Here is a 16,160-nt window from a genome sequence, read left to right as displayed (position 1 = left end):
ACATCAAATATCACCCACTCCAAAAAGGAACTAAATGCTTCAAACAATGCACATCACAATGAGCACCCCATTGGAAGACATCTTTCAACAAAATACCTGCTGTACCAAAAACAACCTAATAAATGTAAACTATCAAGATGCACTGGTTGTAAGCGAAAAGCAGATTCAATATCCGCTTTTGCTAATAGTGCACCGGTTTCATAACTCCTAACCCACTTGACTGCCTCATCAAATGAGATCTAGATCACAGAGCAAAGCTCCGGATGAATACCATCATCCACCGAAGCACGTTTTGGGAAAGCTAAATGATGAGCCAAAATTTATTTGGCTCCTTCTTATGCACTACTCTCAACAGAGACCACTAAATTAAGACAATGGAGGGGATATGAAAGAACCCGCCGTTCAACCGCAATCAACCTCAAACTGAAGTTTTTGAGTTTCCACTGAGGGATGCTGATAAGCAGACCTCAAATGGAACCTTGTGAGCCAGTACAAGAATCCTAAAACCGAACTGAAAACCATTTCCCAACAACAAAACCATCTCCCGATTTGGATATTTATTTAGATAAGGGGTCATCTTGTGAAGGTTTACCAGAGTCTGCCTGTCATAACGGAGTTGTCGGGTGACCCAGGACCTCATTCCATAGTTTGCCCTGTTCCCCAGATTACTTCCGATGGTGAATATGCCAGGACCACGTACCTTGCCTTAGTGCCTGAATCTGCCCACCGTCTGTACCCCTCCCCCACCCAGGGAACAGGGGAGTAGTAGTGTACCGTAATACTCCAACCAGACTAACAAGGTAATATGAACATGGATAAAGGAAAATACCAATCATACAAATATAAACACACAAACAACAGAGGTAAACACTGGAGAGTGGAGGATGGGGTTAAACCAAAATAGGAAATGAATCACACTCAAAATCTAGCAACAGTCACAGATAAATGCACCAAATGCTGTCCCCAACAACCACCAAAAACCTCCAGCCATGCAGCAAAAGTTACTCTGACAATGAGTGCTAACCAAGACCCAATTTATATAGGAGACAGGAGTGGCAAACAGTGCACAGCTGAGAGCCTTAATGCAGGAAAGCTTCCAGGAGCTCTCAACTGAGATTATCCCTTGCATGCTAAAAGATATTTACCTGGAACCTTAGAACCGGTTTTAACAGGGTGTGCTACATGAAAAAAAAAATGGATCAGCCTAGACATCAGATCCGTGGACATCAGATACTGGTACCCACATTCCCTCTTCAGGACCGTATCCCTTTCAGTGTACCAGATACTGAATCGACCAACGAACTAAGCGAGAATCTATGATCTTGGCTATTTGAAATTCAAAATTTCCATCCACAATGACAGGAGATGGCGATAGTGGTGATGGTTCAGAGGACACAACGTATTTTTGTGCAGAGATTGATGAAACACATTATGGATCCTAAAAGTTGGCTGCAAGGCAGAATACTAGAGGATTAATGATGGTCATAATCTTATAAGGATCGATAAACCTGGGATAAGGTTTCCAAGAGGGAACCTTCAACTTAATGCTCCTCGAGGACAACCGTGCCAAGTCAAAAACACACAGGTCCAGACCCACCAAACGTCTCCGATCAGCCACACTTATATTTGGATCTTATCTTCATCAAATTATTAATAACCCCTTGTCACACAAACGTAATTATTGATGAAAATCATTCTTCAGGTATTCCAGAAGAACGATTCCTATTAAATGAGCTGGATTGAGGATGAAACCCGTATGCCCCGAAAAGCATTAAGCTACTCACCGGCAGCAGTTTTTTTTCGGAGGCCCATGATGGCACCATGAGAGAGGGGATCTGCCCATTAGGAACAGGAAACCTACAGATACAAAAGGGCGGCACCTCTCCCACATATCAGTTGTTTTACAGAGCCTGAGAGGACTACCGCAGTTAATGATAAGCATAATATACAATATGACATTTTTTAATAAATTAATCCAGATATCACCCGGTGGAAAAGAAACCTTTAAACTTTTAAAGGCGTGCAACCCCCACGTGAAAAGGGAGGGAACTAAGGGTGTCATCATGGGCCTCCGAAAAAACCTGCTACCGGTGAGTAGCTTAATGCTTTATTCGGACTCCCATGACGGCACCACTAGAGATTTTACAGAGACGTAAACCATCTTGGGGAGGGACTACAGCCTGAAACACCCTTAGCCCGAAGGTGAGATCAGAAGAGAACCCCAAGTCCAACCGATAATGTTTAAAAAAGGTGGAAGGGGATGACCATGTGGCTGCCTTACATATCTGATCTAGTGACGCTCCAGACCTTTCCGCCCAAGACGACGCCATGGCCTGGGTGGAATGTGCCTTCAGATTCTGTGGAGCTGGACCCCCACCTGTTGTGTAGGCGAGAGAGATAGCCTCCCTAATCCATCTAGCTAGTGTATACTTCGATGCTCTACCCCCTTTACTAGAACCTTGGAAGGAAAGAAATAGTGCATTATCTCTTTTCCAACCATTGGTGACTGAGATATACTGTAGAAGACATCTTTTAACGTCCAGTGTATGAAGCTCTTCCTCTTTAGGATTAGAAGGATTAGGTATAAATGATGGTAGAATTATCTCTTGTGATCTATGAAATTGTGTTACTATCGTCGGCAAGTACGCAGGGTCTGGCCTAAGGATTACTCTGTCTGATAAGAATTCCATGTATGGGGGCAGTCTGGAAAGCGCTTGGATGTTCCCTATTCTGCGAGCTGATGTTATGGCCACTAGAAAAGCTGTCTTGAAGGACAACATTTTGATTTAGGCTTCTTGTAGAGGATCAAAAGGGGGTTTCGTTACTTATGACTTTTGTGTTTGAAACTGTTAAACTGTAAAGCACTGCGGAATATGTTGGCGCTATATAAATAAAGATCATTATTATTATTATTATTAGATGAAAGAACTAAATTTAGATCCCACGGAACCATCCTGTCTTTATGTAATGGTCTAGTTCTATGGGCTGCCTTAATGAATCTTGCCACCCAATAGTTGTTAGTTGCAGGAAAACAGGGCACCCAGGGCTGAAACCTGCACTTTCAAGGTACTGGTAGAGAGATTTAAATCTAGCCCTCTCTGTAGAAACTCCAAGATTTGATGTATCGGCACTCCTTCCTGGATATTAAAATCTGAACTGGACAAGAACTTCCTCCAGGTTTTGGAGTAAATTCTCGTTGTTATCAGCTTCCTACTCTTCAGGAGTGTGTCTACCAATTTTGGAGAGAAGCCTCTATGTTCTAATAATGACGGCTCAAACTCCAAGCCGTTAAATGGAGTGCTGCCACTTGTGGATGGCAGATCGGTCCTTGAGAAAGTAAGTCCGGAATCTCCGGCAACACCCAGGGAGCCGACACCGACATTGTCCTGAGCCAGGGGAACCAGGTTCTTCTGGGCCAGAAAGGGGCGATAAGAATGACTTTTGCTCGGTCTTCCCTGATTTTCCTCACCACTAGAGGTAACAGGTTCAATGGTGGGAAAGCATAGGCCAGTGGAAAATCCCACTTTATTAGAAATGCGTCCACTACCGGGGGATTCTCTGTGGGGTTCAGTGAGCAGAAACTTTGCACTTTTTTGTTGCCTCTGGTGGTAAACAGATCCACCACTGGCTGACCCCATCTGCGGACGATATGATTGAAAACGTCCTTGTTTAGAGACCATTCTCCTTGTTTTAGTGTATTACGGCTGAGGAAATCTGCTGTTACGTTTTCTTTCCCTTTGATGTGGAGCGCCGTCAAAGATCTAAAATTTGTCTCTGCTATTTGAAATAGACGATCCGTGATCTGCATTAAGGCCTCTGAACGTGTTCCCCCTTGACGGTTCATATAAGTGACTGCAACTCGGTTGTCCGATAGGATTCTGACGTGCTGGCCCTGCAGATATGAGGAATTTTTTAACAGCTAACTCAACCGCCAATAATTCCCTTTGATTGGATGAGGATGTTGTGAAGGGTTCCCATTGCCCCTGGACCACCATGTCCTCCATGTAGGCTCCCCACCCTGAAGAGCTAGCATCTGTGGTTATCACCCGAGTAATATCCTTTATCCAGGGAAACCCCGCTGATAAATTTTCTTTATGTAGCCACCATCTAAGGGATTCTAATGTTATTGATCCCAACGTTAATTTTTTATTTAACGCGCCCCCCAAAACTCTGTCATGGAACAAGACTTCTTTTTGCAGGGATCTGGTGTGAAATTGAGCCCATTTAACTGCTGGGATGCATGACGTAAGGGACCCGAGTAGGGACATGGCTTGTTGATGTGTCATAGAGGGTACAAACCACCACAATAGTCCACCAAATCAATAAACTATGGCACTTCCAAAACTATTTTTACCAATTTGCGGACTTATATTCCACTGCCGCATGAAGAGATCCATACACTTGTATTAAAACCAAATTTAACAATATTAACCCCTTAGCGACCGCTGATACGCCTTTTAACGGCGGCCGCTAAGGGTACTTAAACCACAGCGCCGTAAATTAACGGCGCTGTGGAAAAAGTAAATAGCGCCCCCCAGAGTCGGATTTTCTCTGGGGTCTCGGCTGCCGGGGGTAGCCGAGACCCCGGAGAACATGATTCGGGGTTTTTTTTACCCACCCCGCATTTGCGATCGCCTGTAATTAACCGTTTACCGGCGATCGCAAAAAAAACAAAACCGCAATCTTTTTAATTTCTCTGTTCTCCGATGTGATCGCACATTGGAGGACAGAGAAAAGGGGTCCCTGGTATCCCCCCAATACTCACCTATCTCCCCTGGTGCTCCTCGTGGCTCCCGGTGGGCGCCGCCATCTTCAAAATGGCGGACGCATGCGCAGTGCGCCCACTGGCCGGCCCCGCGAGAATCTGTTTTACCGACCCCTGTTTTGCGATCGCCGGTAATTAACTGTTTACCGGCGACCGCAAAAAAAAAAGTAAAGTGTAATTTTCTGTCCTCTGATGTGATCGCACATCAGAGGACAGAGAAATAGGGGGATTCGGGGACCCTATCATACTCACCTGTGTCCCTGGATCCTCCTGCTGCTCCTCCTGGCCGCCAGCAAAAGAAAATGGCGGGCGCATGTGCAGTGCGCCCGCCATCTGTCTCCATCTGCTGGCCGGCAGGAGAACAGCAGTTGGGGCTAAAATTAGGGTTAGGGCTAGGGTTAGGGTTAGGGTTAGGGCTAGGGTTAGGGCTAGGGTTAGGGTTAGGGCTAGGGCTAGGGTTAGGGTTAGGGCTAGGGTTTGGGCTAGGGTTAGGGCTAGGGCTAGGGTTAGGGTTAGGGCTAAGGTTGGGGCTAAATTTAGGGTTAGGGTTGGGGCTAAATTTAGGGTTAGGCCTCTTTCACACTTACATCGGTACGGGGCCGTCGCAATGCGTCGACCCGACATACCGACGCACGTTGTGAAAATTGTGCACAACGTGGTCAGCGGCTGTAGTTTTTCAACGCATCCGCTGCCCAATCTATGTCCTGGGGAGGAGGGGGCGGAGTTACGGCCACGCATGTGCGGTCAGAAATGGCGGATGCGACGTACAAAAAACATTTCATTGAACGTTTTTTTGTGCTGACGGTCCGCCAAAACACAACTGATCTAGTGCACGATGGACGCGACGTGTGGTGTTATGACCTGGTGGTTAGGAGCACCCGGAATGACCTGATAGTTAAACCTCATACAGGACAAGCTCTGGGATGTGGGAGCTCTGCTGACCGCAAGCCCTAATCCTATCACACACACTAGAAATAGCCGTGGAGCGCTCCTGACCAGACATAGGCGCCTCGTCACAGCCTAAGAACTATCTAGCCCTAGAGATAGAAAATAAAGCCTACCTTGCCTCAGAGAAATTCCCCAAAGGTAAAGGAAGCCCCCCACATATATTGACTGTGAGTAAAGATGAAAGTCACAAACGCAGAAATGAAACAGGTTTCAGCAAAGGGAGGCCAGACTTACTAAATAGACAGAGGATAGGAAAGGTAACTTTGCGATCAGCACAAAAACCTACAAAAGACCACGCAGAGTGTGCAAAAAAGACCTCCGCACCGACTCACGGTGCGGAGGGGCCACTCTGCATCCCAGAGCTTCCAGCTAGCAAGACAAAATCATGAAAACCAGCTGGACAAGAAAACAGTGAACAAATAATGACTATCAGGAACTTAGCTTCTGCAGGAGAAGGCAGGTCACCAGAGAGATCCAGGAACGAACTGAACCAATGCAAAAACATTGACAGCTGGCATGGAGTAACGATCTGAGAGGAGTTAAATAGAGCAGTCAACCAAAGGATAAACCACGTCACCTGTGTAAGGAACCTCAGAAGCAGCAGCTTCACTCACAGTCACCAGAGGGAGCCCATAGACAGAACTCGCCGAAGTGCCATTCACGACCACAGGAGGGAGTTCGACAACAGAATTCACAACAGTACCCCCCCTTGAGGAGGGGTCACCGAACCCTCACCAGAGCCCCCAGGCCGATCAGGATGAGCCAAATGAAAGGCACAAACAAGATCGGCAGCATGAACATCAGAGGCAAAAACCCAGGAATTATCTTCCTGACCATAACCCTTCCACTTGACCAGATACTGGAGTTTCCGTCTCGAAACACGAGAATCCAAAATCTTCTCCACAACATACTCCAACTCCCCCTCGACCAACACCGGGGCAGGAGGATCAACGGAGGGAACCATAGGCGCCACGTATCTCCGCAACAACAACCTATGGAACACATTATGGATGGCAAAAGAAGTTGGAAGATCCAAACGAAATGACACAGGATTAAGAACTTCAGAAATCTTATATGGTCCAATGAAACGAGGCTTAAACTTAGGAGAGGAAACCTTCATAGGAACGTGACGAGATGACAACCAAACCAAATCCCCAACACGAAGTCGGGGACCAACACAACGCCGGCAGTTAGCGAAACGTTGAGCCTTCTCCTGGGACAATGTCAAATTGTCCACCACATGAGTCCAAATCTGCTGCAACCTGTCCACCACCGCATCCACACCAGGACAGTCCGAAGGCTCAACCTGCCCTGAAGAGAAACGAGGATGGAAACCAAAATTACAGAAAAAAGGAGAAACTAAAGTAGCCGAGCTGGCCCGATTATTAAGGGCGAACTCAGCCAAAGGCAAGAAAGACACCCAATCATCCTGATCAGCAGAAACAAAGCATCTCAGATATGTCTCCAAAGTCTGATTAGTTCGTTCGGTTTGGCCATTAGTCTGAGGATGGAAAGCCGAAGAAAAAGACAAATCAATGCCCTTCTTAGCGCAAAAGGACGGCCAAAACCTCGAAACAAACTGGGAACCTCTGTCCGAGACGATGTTCTCTGGAATGCCATGCAAACGAACCACATGCTGGAAAAACAATGGCACCAAATCAGAGGAGGAAGGCAGTTTAGATAAGGGTACCAAATGGACCATCTTAGAGAAGCGATCACAAACCACCCAAATGACCGACATTTTTTGAGAAACAGGGAGATCAGAAATAAAATCCATGGAAATATGCATCCAGGGCCTCTTCGGGATCGGCAAGGGCAAAAGCAACCCACTGGCACGAGAACGGCAGGGGTTAGCCCGAGCACAAATCCCACAGGACTGCACAAAAGAACGGACATCCCGTGACAAAGAAGGCCACCAAAAGGATCTGGCCACCAAATCTCTGGTACCAAAGATTCCAGGATGACCAGCCAACACTGAACAATGAATCTCCGAGATAACTCTACTAGTCCATCTATCAGGGACAAACAGTTTCTCCGTAGGACAACGGTCAGGTCTATCAGCCTAAAACTTTTGCAGCACATGCCGCAAATCAGGGGAAATGGCAGACAAAATTACCCCTTCTTTAAGAATACCCGCCGGCTCCGGAACACCCGGAGAGTCAGGCACAAAACTCCTTGACAAGGGCGTCAGCCTTCACATTCTTAGATCCCGGAAGGTATGAAACCACAAAATCAAAACGGGAGAAAAAGAGCGACCATCGAGCCTGTCTAGGATTCAACCGTTTGGCAGACTCGAGATAAGTCAAATTCTTGTGATCCATCAAGACCACCACGCGATGTTTAGCTCCTTCAAGCCAATGTCGCCACTCCTCGAATGCCCACTTCATGGCCAACAACTCCCGATTGCCCACATCATAATTGCGCTCAGCAGGCGAGAAATTTCTAGAAAAGAAGGCACAGGGTTTCATCACCGAGCCATCAGAACTTCTTTGCGACAAAACAGCCCCTGCTCCAATTTCAGAAGCATCAACTTCCACCTGAAAAGGGAGCGAAACATCTGGCTGGCACAACACAGGGGCAGAAGCAAACCGACGCTTCAACTCCTGAAAAGCCTCAACAGCCGCAGAGGACCAATTGACCACATCAGCACCTTTCTTGGTCAAATCAGTCAACGGCTTAGCAACACTGGAAAAGTTAGCGATGAAGCGACGATAAAAATTAGCAAATCCCAGGAACTTCTGCAAGCTCTTCACAGATGTCGGCTGAGTCCAATCGTAAGTGGCCTGAACTTTAACAGGGTCCATCTCGATAGTAGAGGGGGAAAAAATGAAACCCAAAAATGAGACCTTCTGAACTCCAAAGAGACACTTTGACCCCTTCACAAACAAGGAATTTGCACGAAGGACCTGAAACACCATTCTGACCTGCTTCACATGAGATTCCCAATCATCCGAAAAGACCAAAATGTCATCCAAATATACAATCATGAATCTATCCAGGTACTCTCGGAAGATGTCATGCATAAAGGACTGAAACACAGATGGAGCATTAGAAAGCCCGAATGGCATAACCAGGTACTTAAAATGGCCCTCGGGCGTATTAAATGCCGTCTTCCATTCATCACCCTGTTTAATTCGCACAAGATTATACGCACCACGAAGATCTATCTTGGTGAACCAACTAGCCCCCTTAATCCGAGCAAATAAATCAGACAGCAGCGGCAAAGGATACTGAAATTTGATTGTGATCTTATTAAGAAGGCGGTAATCAATACAAGGTCTCAAAGAACCATCCTTCTTGGCCACAAAAAAGAACCCTGCTCCCAATGGTGACGACGACGGACGAATATGACCCTTCTCCAAGGATTCCTTTATATAACTCCGCATAGCGGTGTGCTCTGGCACAGATAAATTAAACAGATGGCCCTTAGGAAACTTACTACCAGGAATCAAATTAATAGCACAGTCGCAATCCCTATGAGGAGGTAGGGCACCAGATTTGGGCTCTTCAAATACATCCCGGTAATCTGATAAAAACTCAGGGACTTCAGAAGGAGTGGAAGGTGAAATTGAGAGCAATGGAACATCAACATGTACCCCCTGACAACCCCAGCTGGACACAGACATAGATTTCCAATCCAACACTGGATTATGGACCTGTAGCCATGGCAACCCCAAAACGACCACATCATGCAGATTATGCAACACCAAAAAGCGAATATCCTCCTGATGTGCAGGAGCCATGCACATGGTCAATTGAGTCCAGTACTGAGGCTTATTCTTGGCCAAAGGCGTAGCATCAATTCCTCTCAATGGAATAGGATACTGCAAGGGCTCCAAGAAAAAACCACAGCGCCTGGCAATCTCCAAGTCCATCAAATTCAGGGCAGCACCTGAATCCACAAATGCCATTACAGAATAGGATGACAGAGAGCAAATCAGAGTAACGGACAAAAGAAATTTAGACTGTACCGTACCAATGGTGGTAGACCTAGCGAACCGCTTAGTGCGCTTAGGACAATCGGAGATAGCATGAGTGGATTCACCACAGTAAAAACACAGCCCATTCCGACGTCTGTGTTCTTGCCGTTCAGCTCTGGTCAAAGTCCTATCACACTGCATAGGCTCAGGCCTATGCTCAGAGAATACCGCCAGATGGTGCACAGCTTTGCGCTCACGCATGTGCCGATCGATCTGAATGGCCAAAGACATAGACTCATTCAGACCAGCAGGCGTGGGAAATCCCACCATGGCATCCTTAAGGGCTTCAGAAAGACCCTTTCTGAAAATTGCCGCCAGGGCACATTCATTCCACTGAGTAAGCACAGACCACTTTCTAAACTTCTGATAGTACACCTCCGCTTCATCCTGACCCTGACACAAAGCCAGCAAGATTTTCTCTGCCTGATCCACTGAATTTGGTTCATCATAAAGCAATCCAAGCGCCAGAAAAAACGCATCAACATCACGCAATGCCGGATCTCCTGGTGCAAGGGAAAATGCCCAGTCTTGAGGGTCACCACGCAACAAAGAAATAATGATTTTTACCTGTTGAACGGAGTCACCAGAGGAGCGGGGTTTCAAAGCTAGAAACAGTTTACAATTATTTTTGAAATTCAAGAACCTAGATCTATCCCCAGAAAATAAGTCAGGAATAGGAATTTTAGGCTCTAACATAGGATTCTGAACCACAAAATCTTGAATGTTTTGTACCCTTGCAGAGAGATGATCCATACAAGAGGACAGACCTTGAATGTCCATATCTACACCTGTGTCCTGAACCACCCAAAGGTCTAGGGGAAAAGAAAGACAAAACACAGTGCAAAGAAAAAAAATGGTCTCAGAAGTTCTCTTATCCCTCTATTGAGATGCATTAATACCTTGGGCCAGCTGTACTGTTATGACCTTTGGTTAGGAGCACCCGGAATGACCTGATAGTTATACCTCATACAGGACGAGCTCTGGGATGTGGGAGCTCTGCTGACCGCAAGCCCTAATCCTATCACACACACTAGAAATAGCCTTGGAGCGCTCCTGACCAGACCTAGGCGCCTCGTCACAGCCTAAGAACTATCTAGCCCTAGAGATAGAAAATAAAGCCTACCTTGCCTCAGAGAAATTCCCCAAAGGTAAAGAAAGCCCCCCACATATATTGACTGTGAGTAAAGATGAAAGTCACAAACGCAGAAATGAAACAGGTTTCAGCAAAGGGAGGCCAGACTTACTAAATAGACAGAGGATAGGAAAGGTAACTTTGCGATCAGCACAAAAACCTACAAGAGACCACGCAGAGTGTGCAAAAAAGACCTCCGCACCGACTCACGGTGCGGAGGGGCCACTCTGCATCCCAGAGCTTCCAGCTAGCAAGACAAAATCATGAAAACCAGCTGGACAAGAAAACAGTGAACAAATAATGACTATCAGGAACTTAGCTTCTACAGGAGAAGGCAGGTCACCAGAGAGATCCAGGAGCGAACTGAACCAATGCAAAAACATTGACAGCTGACATGGAGTAACGATCTGAGAGGAGTTAAATAGAGCAGTCAACCAAAGGATAAACCACGTCACCTGTGTAAGGAACCTCAGAAGCAGCAGCTTCACTCACAGCCACCAGAGGGAGCCCATAGACAGAACTCGCTGAAGTACCATTCACGACCACAGGAGGGAGTTCGACAACAGAATGCACAACAGTGTGGCCATCCGTCACAATCCGTCGGCAATACAAGTCTATGGGCAAAAACGCATCCTGTGGGCACATTTGCAGGATCCGTTTCTTGTCCAAAACGACAGATTGCGACAAATGCCAAACGACGCAAGTGTGAAAGTAGCCTTAGGGCTAGGGTTAGGGTTGGGGCTAAAGTTAGGGCTAGGGTTGGGGCTAAAGTTAGGGTTAGAGTTGGGATTAGGGTTAGGGTTTGGATTAGGGTTGGTATTAGGGTTAGGGTTGGCATTAGGGTTACGCTTGGGATTAGGGTTAGGGTTAGGTTTGAGGTTAGGGTTGAGATTAGGATTAGGGGTGTGTTGGATTTAGGGTTTTGATTAGGGTTATGGTTAGGGTTGACATTAGGGTTGTTTTGGGGTAAGGGTTGTGATTATGGTTAGGGTTAGTGATTAGGATTATGGATCAAGTTGGGATTAGGTTTAGGGGTGTGTTGGGGTTAGGGTTGGAGCTAGAATTGGGGGGTTTCCACTGTTTAGGTACATCAGGGGGTCTCCAAACACGACAGCCAATTTTGCGCTCAAAAAGTCAAATGGTGCTCCCTCCCTTCTGAGCTCTGCCGTGTGCCCAAACAGTGGGTTACCCCCACATATGGGGCATCAGCGTACTCGGGATAAATTGGACAACAACTTCTGGGGTCCAATTTCTCTTGTTACCCTTGTGAAAATAAAAACTTGGGGGCTTCAAAATCTTTTTTGTGAAAATATATATATATATTTTTTTATGACTCTGCATTATAAACTTCTATGAAGCACTTGGGCATTCAAAGTTCTCACCACACATCTATATAAGTTCCTTGGCGGGTCTAGTTTCCAAAACGGGGTCACTTGTGGGGGGTTACTACTGTTTAGGTACATCAGGGGCTCTGCAAACGCAACATAACGCCCACAGACCATTCTATCTAAGTCTGCATTCCAAAACGGCGCTCCTTCCCTTCCGAGCTCTGCCATGCGCCCAAACAGTGGGTTACCCCCACATATGGGGCATCAGCATACTCAGGATAAATTGGACAACAACTTTAGTGGTCCAATTTCTCCTGTTACCCTTGTGAAAATAAAAACTTGGGGGCTACAATATCTTTTTTGTGAAAAAAAAATATTTTTTATTTTCACGACTCTGCATTCTAAACTTCTGTGAAGCACTTGGGCATTCAAAGATCTCACCACACATCTAGGTAAGTTCCTTGGGGGGTCTAGTTTCCAAAATGGGGTCACTTGTGGGGGGTTACTACAGTTTAGGTACATCAGGGGCTCTGCAAACGCAACATAATGCCCGCAGACCATTCTATCAAAGTCTGCATTCCAAAACGGCGCTTCTTCCTTCCGAGCTCTGCCGTGCGCCCAAACAGTGGTTTACCCCCACATATGGGGTACTAGCATACTCAGGACAAATTGGACAACAACTTTTGGGGTCCAATTTCTCTTGTTACCCTTGTGAAAATAAAAACTTGGGGGCTAAAAAATCTTTTTTGTGGAAAAAAAAAATATTTTTTATTTTCACGACTCTGCATTATAAACTTCTGTGAAGCACTTGGGCATTCAAAGTTCTCACCACACATCTGGATAAGTTCCATGGGGGGTCTAGTTTCCAAAACGGGGTCACTTGTGGGGGATTTCTACTGTTTAGGCACATCAGGGGCTCTCCAAACGCGACATGGCGTCCGATCTCAATTCCAGCCAATTCTACATTGAAAAAGTAATACGGCGCTCCTTCACTTCTAAGTTCTGCGGTGTGCCCAAAAAGTGGTTTACCCCCACATATGGAGTATTGGCGTATTCAGGAGAAATTGCATAACAAAATTTATGGTTACATTTCTGTTTTTACACTTGTGAAAATAAAAAAAATGGTTCTGAATTAAGATGTTTGCAAAAAAAAGTTAAATGTTCATTTTTTCCTTCCACATTGTTTCAGTTCCTGTGAAGCACGTAAAGGGCTAATAAACTTCTTGAATGTGGTTTTGAGAACCTTGAGGGGTGTAGTTTTTAGAATGGTGTCACACTTCATTATTTTCTATCATATAGACCCCTCAAAATGACTTCAAATGTGATGTGGTCCCTAAAAAAAAATGGTGTTGTAAAAATGAGAAATTGCTGGTCAACTTTTAACCCTTATAACTCCCTAACAAAAAAAAATTTTGTTTCCAGAATTGTGCTGATGTAAAGTAGACATGTGGGAAATGTTATTTATTACCTATTTTTCGTGACATATCTCTCTGATTTAAGGGCATAAAAATACAAAGTTTTAAAATTGCAAAATTTTAAAAATTTTCGCCATATTTCCGTTTTTTTCATAAATAATCGCAAGTAATATCGAAGAAATGTTACCGCTAACATGAAGTACAATATGTCACGAAAAAACAGTCTCAGAATCAGCGGGATCCGTTGAAGCGTTTCAGAGTTATAACCTCATAAAGTGACAGTGGTCAGAATTGCAAAAATTGGCTCGGTCATTAAGTACCAAATTGGCTCTGTCACTAAGGGGTTAACACAAAATTTTAAAACTATCCACAGGCAGATATCACATAAATCAACAAAAAATGTCCAAAGGAATGGAAAAGAGTGGAGCTCAAAACCAATATATATTACATATCTATTGATTATTTGATCAAAGTATGTCTCAGCAACAGTCTAATAAGGGGTGATATGCACAAAACCCACCTATTGAAAATCCTAATGGTGAAAATTCACCTATCCCGGTTAGCCGTGCATTTCAATCCCTCTATCCCAGAACCTATGCAAGCGTGAATAGCCTATATAACGAAGGTGTTCTCAGACTATGATAGTTCTATACTCACATCGCTACAAAATAACTATATCACATGTGGCACTTACTCGCAGACACGGGTATTCCTAGGAGACTGTGACCAGCAGTTTTGAGCCCACCGAACCCTCCAGGTGCGCCCCGACGCGTGTTTCGCCAGTAAGCTTCTTCCGGGGGCGTGACCCAGTGAGAGAAAAGACAGCTTCTTATATGACGTGCCACCAATAGAGTAGCGGCACATCATAAGGGGCGGAGTAGCTACCAAAGTCCGTCAGGCTCAGTGGCGCATAGCGTTCCAATCCCATTCCTTCTGAAAGGGGTGCAACTGAGACTGCGCTCACTGGAACGCTGCGTGAACCGCAAGCGTAACCAGTGCAGAGAGCATCTTAGTGCGCCGGGACCTGGGATTTACTGCGCATGCGCACCGCAAGACGGACGCCAGCAGGAGAACTATTAGGGAAAAAGTGCAATAGACCGAGGACCGGTGAATTGAAGTGTACTGTAACCAATATCCATGATATTTAAACCAATGACCAGTGCCAAATAAAAGAGTGAAAAATTAATAAATTTAGTAGGATATATTTCAACTGTGATATATCAAACGTTCCTATTATTACTACGGACATATGGTGAATAAGCAATAAATAAATTAATAAAGATATATATTTTAATAATAAATAAAGATGTGCCCAAGGAAAATATATGAATAATAAATAAAGCGTGAACCTATAGATAAAAAGTGTCATTTATTAGTGAAAAAATGATATAAAGTGCATCACAAAGATGTACTAACCATTATAATAAAGATTATATTAAGTGACTGGAGTAGTGTATAATAACCATGATCCGTCAAACTCAATCTGACAGGTGCCCCACCCCTATCAAAGTGTATCAAAGTGTGTAACCCCTCCCCTCCTCCTGTCAGCCAGCTGTCCCTGAGGCTGGCTGATTTCCCCTTTTGATATCGTTTGATATACTTTAATTTGTTGCAGTTTGATATTATTCACGTATTTGTTTTATATTTTTATACGTAGCTCGAGTTTGATTCTGTAAGCTGTATTTTATTCACAGTGTATCCATATAGTTCAGAACTTAAAGCTGTTTATTTGTGTCTCTACACGTATTTGTTTTATATTTTTATACGTAGCTCGAGTTTGATTCTGTTAGCTGTGTTTTATTCATGTATCCATATAGTTCAGAACTTAAAGCTGTTTATTTGTGGCTCTACTGAACACTAGTACTAAATGGTGAACATTAACTAAATGTTTATTTTTACAAACAGAAAAATCTGCTGTGGGTCAGAGGTTTATAACACCTAGGCCAATTGTTGTTGTATTTGCTTTCCCAATAAATGCTTATTTACACAAACCGAAAAGACAGATTTTCTGTTTGTACCTGTATTGTACCTGAAGGTTATGTAGGGTTATCTGCGGGTCATGTGCCCAGGCATTGTGTATTATTTATGTTTTTATAACGCAGAATGTTTGATATTTGCTTTCTCTTTTTTGTGTCTGTAGATGTCATCTGAGAAGTTATTTGTGGTTCTACTGAGCATTAACTAAATGATTGTCACCTTGATTCTGTAAGCTGTGTTTATTCACAGTGTACCAGATTTTCTCTTTTGTGCCTACATATATATATATGTATATATATATAATATGACCCAATGTTACAACACAAGCAAGTAAGAAGCGGTATGTTTTATACGAATATAAATTTTATTTCTCACAATAAAACAGCATCTCAAATTTTAAGTTAGCTAACAGCATGATGTTGACAAATGCTATTTGTGTATATATAATATGCCACAATGTTACAACACAAGCCTGCAGCATGTTATTTAGCGTGTTTTATTCATGTTTTATGTTTGATATTGTTAATTTGATTCTGGGATAACATTTCTCTTTGTGCATTTCTGTCATATCAATTAGATACTCATTTTTATATGAAGTTGTTATGAGTTTACGGC

This window comes from Ranitomeya imitator, chromosome 1, assembly GCF_032444005.1.
Source record: "Ranitomeya imitator isolate aRanImi1 chromosome 1, aRanImi1.pri, whole genome shotgun sequence".
NCBI classification, from domain to species: domain Eukaryota; kingdom Metazoa; phylum Chordata; class Amphibia; order Anura; family Dendrobatidae; genus Ranitomeya; species Ranitomeya imitator.
The sequence above is the reverse complement of the archived record's forward strand: the minus strand, read 5'-3'. Positions refer to the sequence as shown.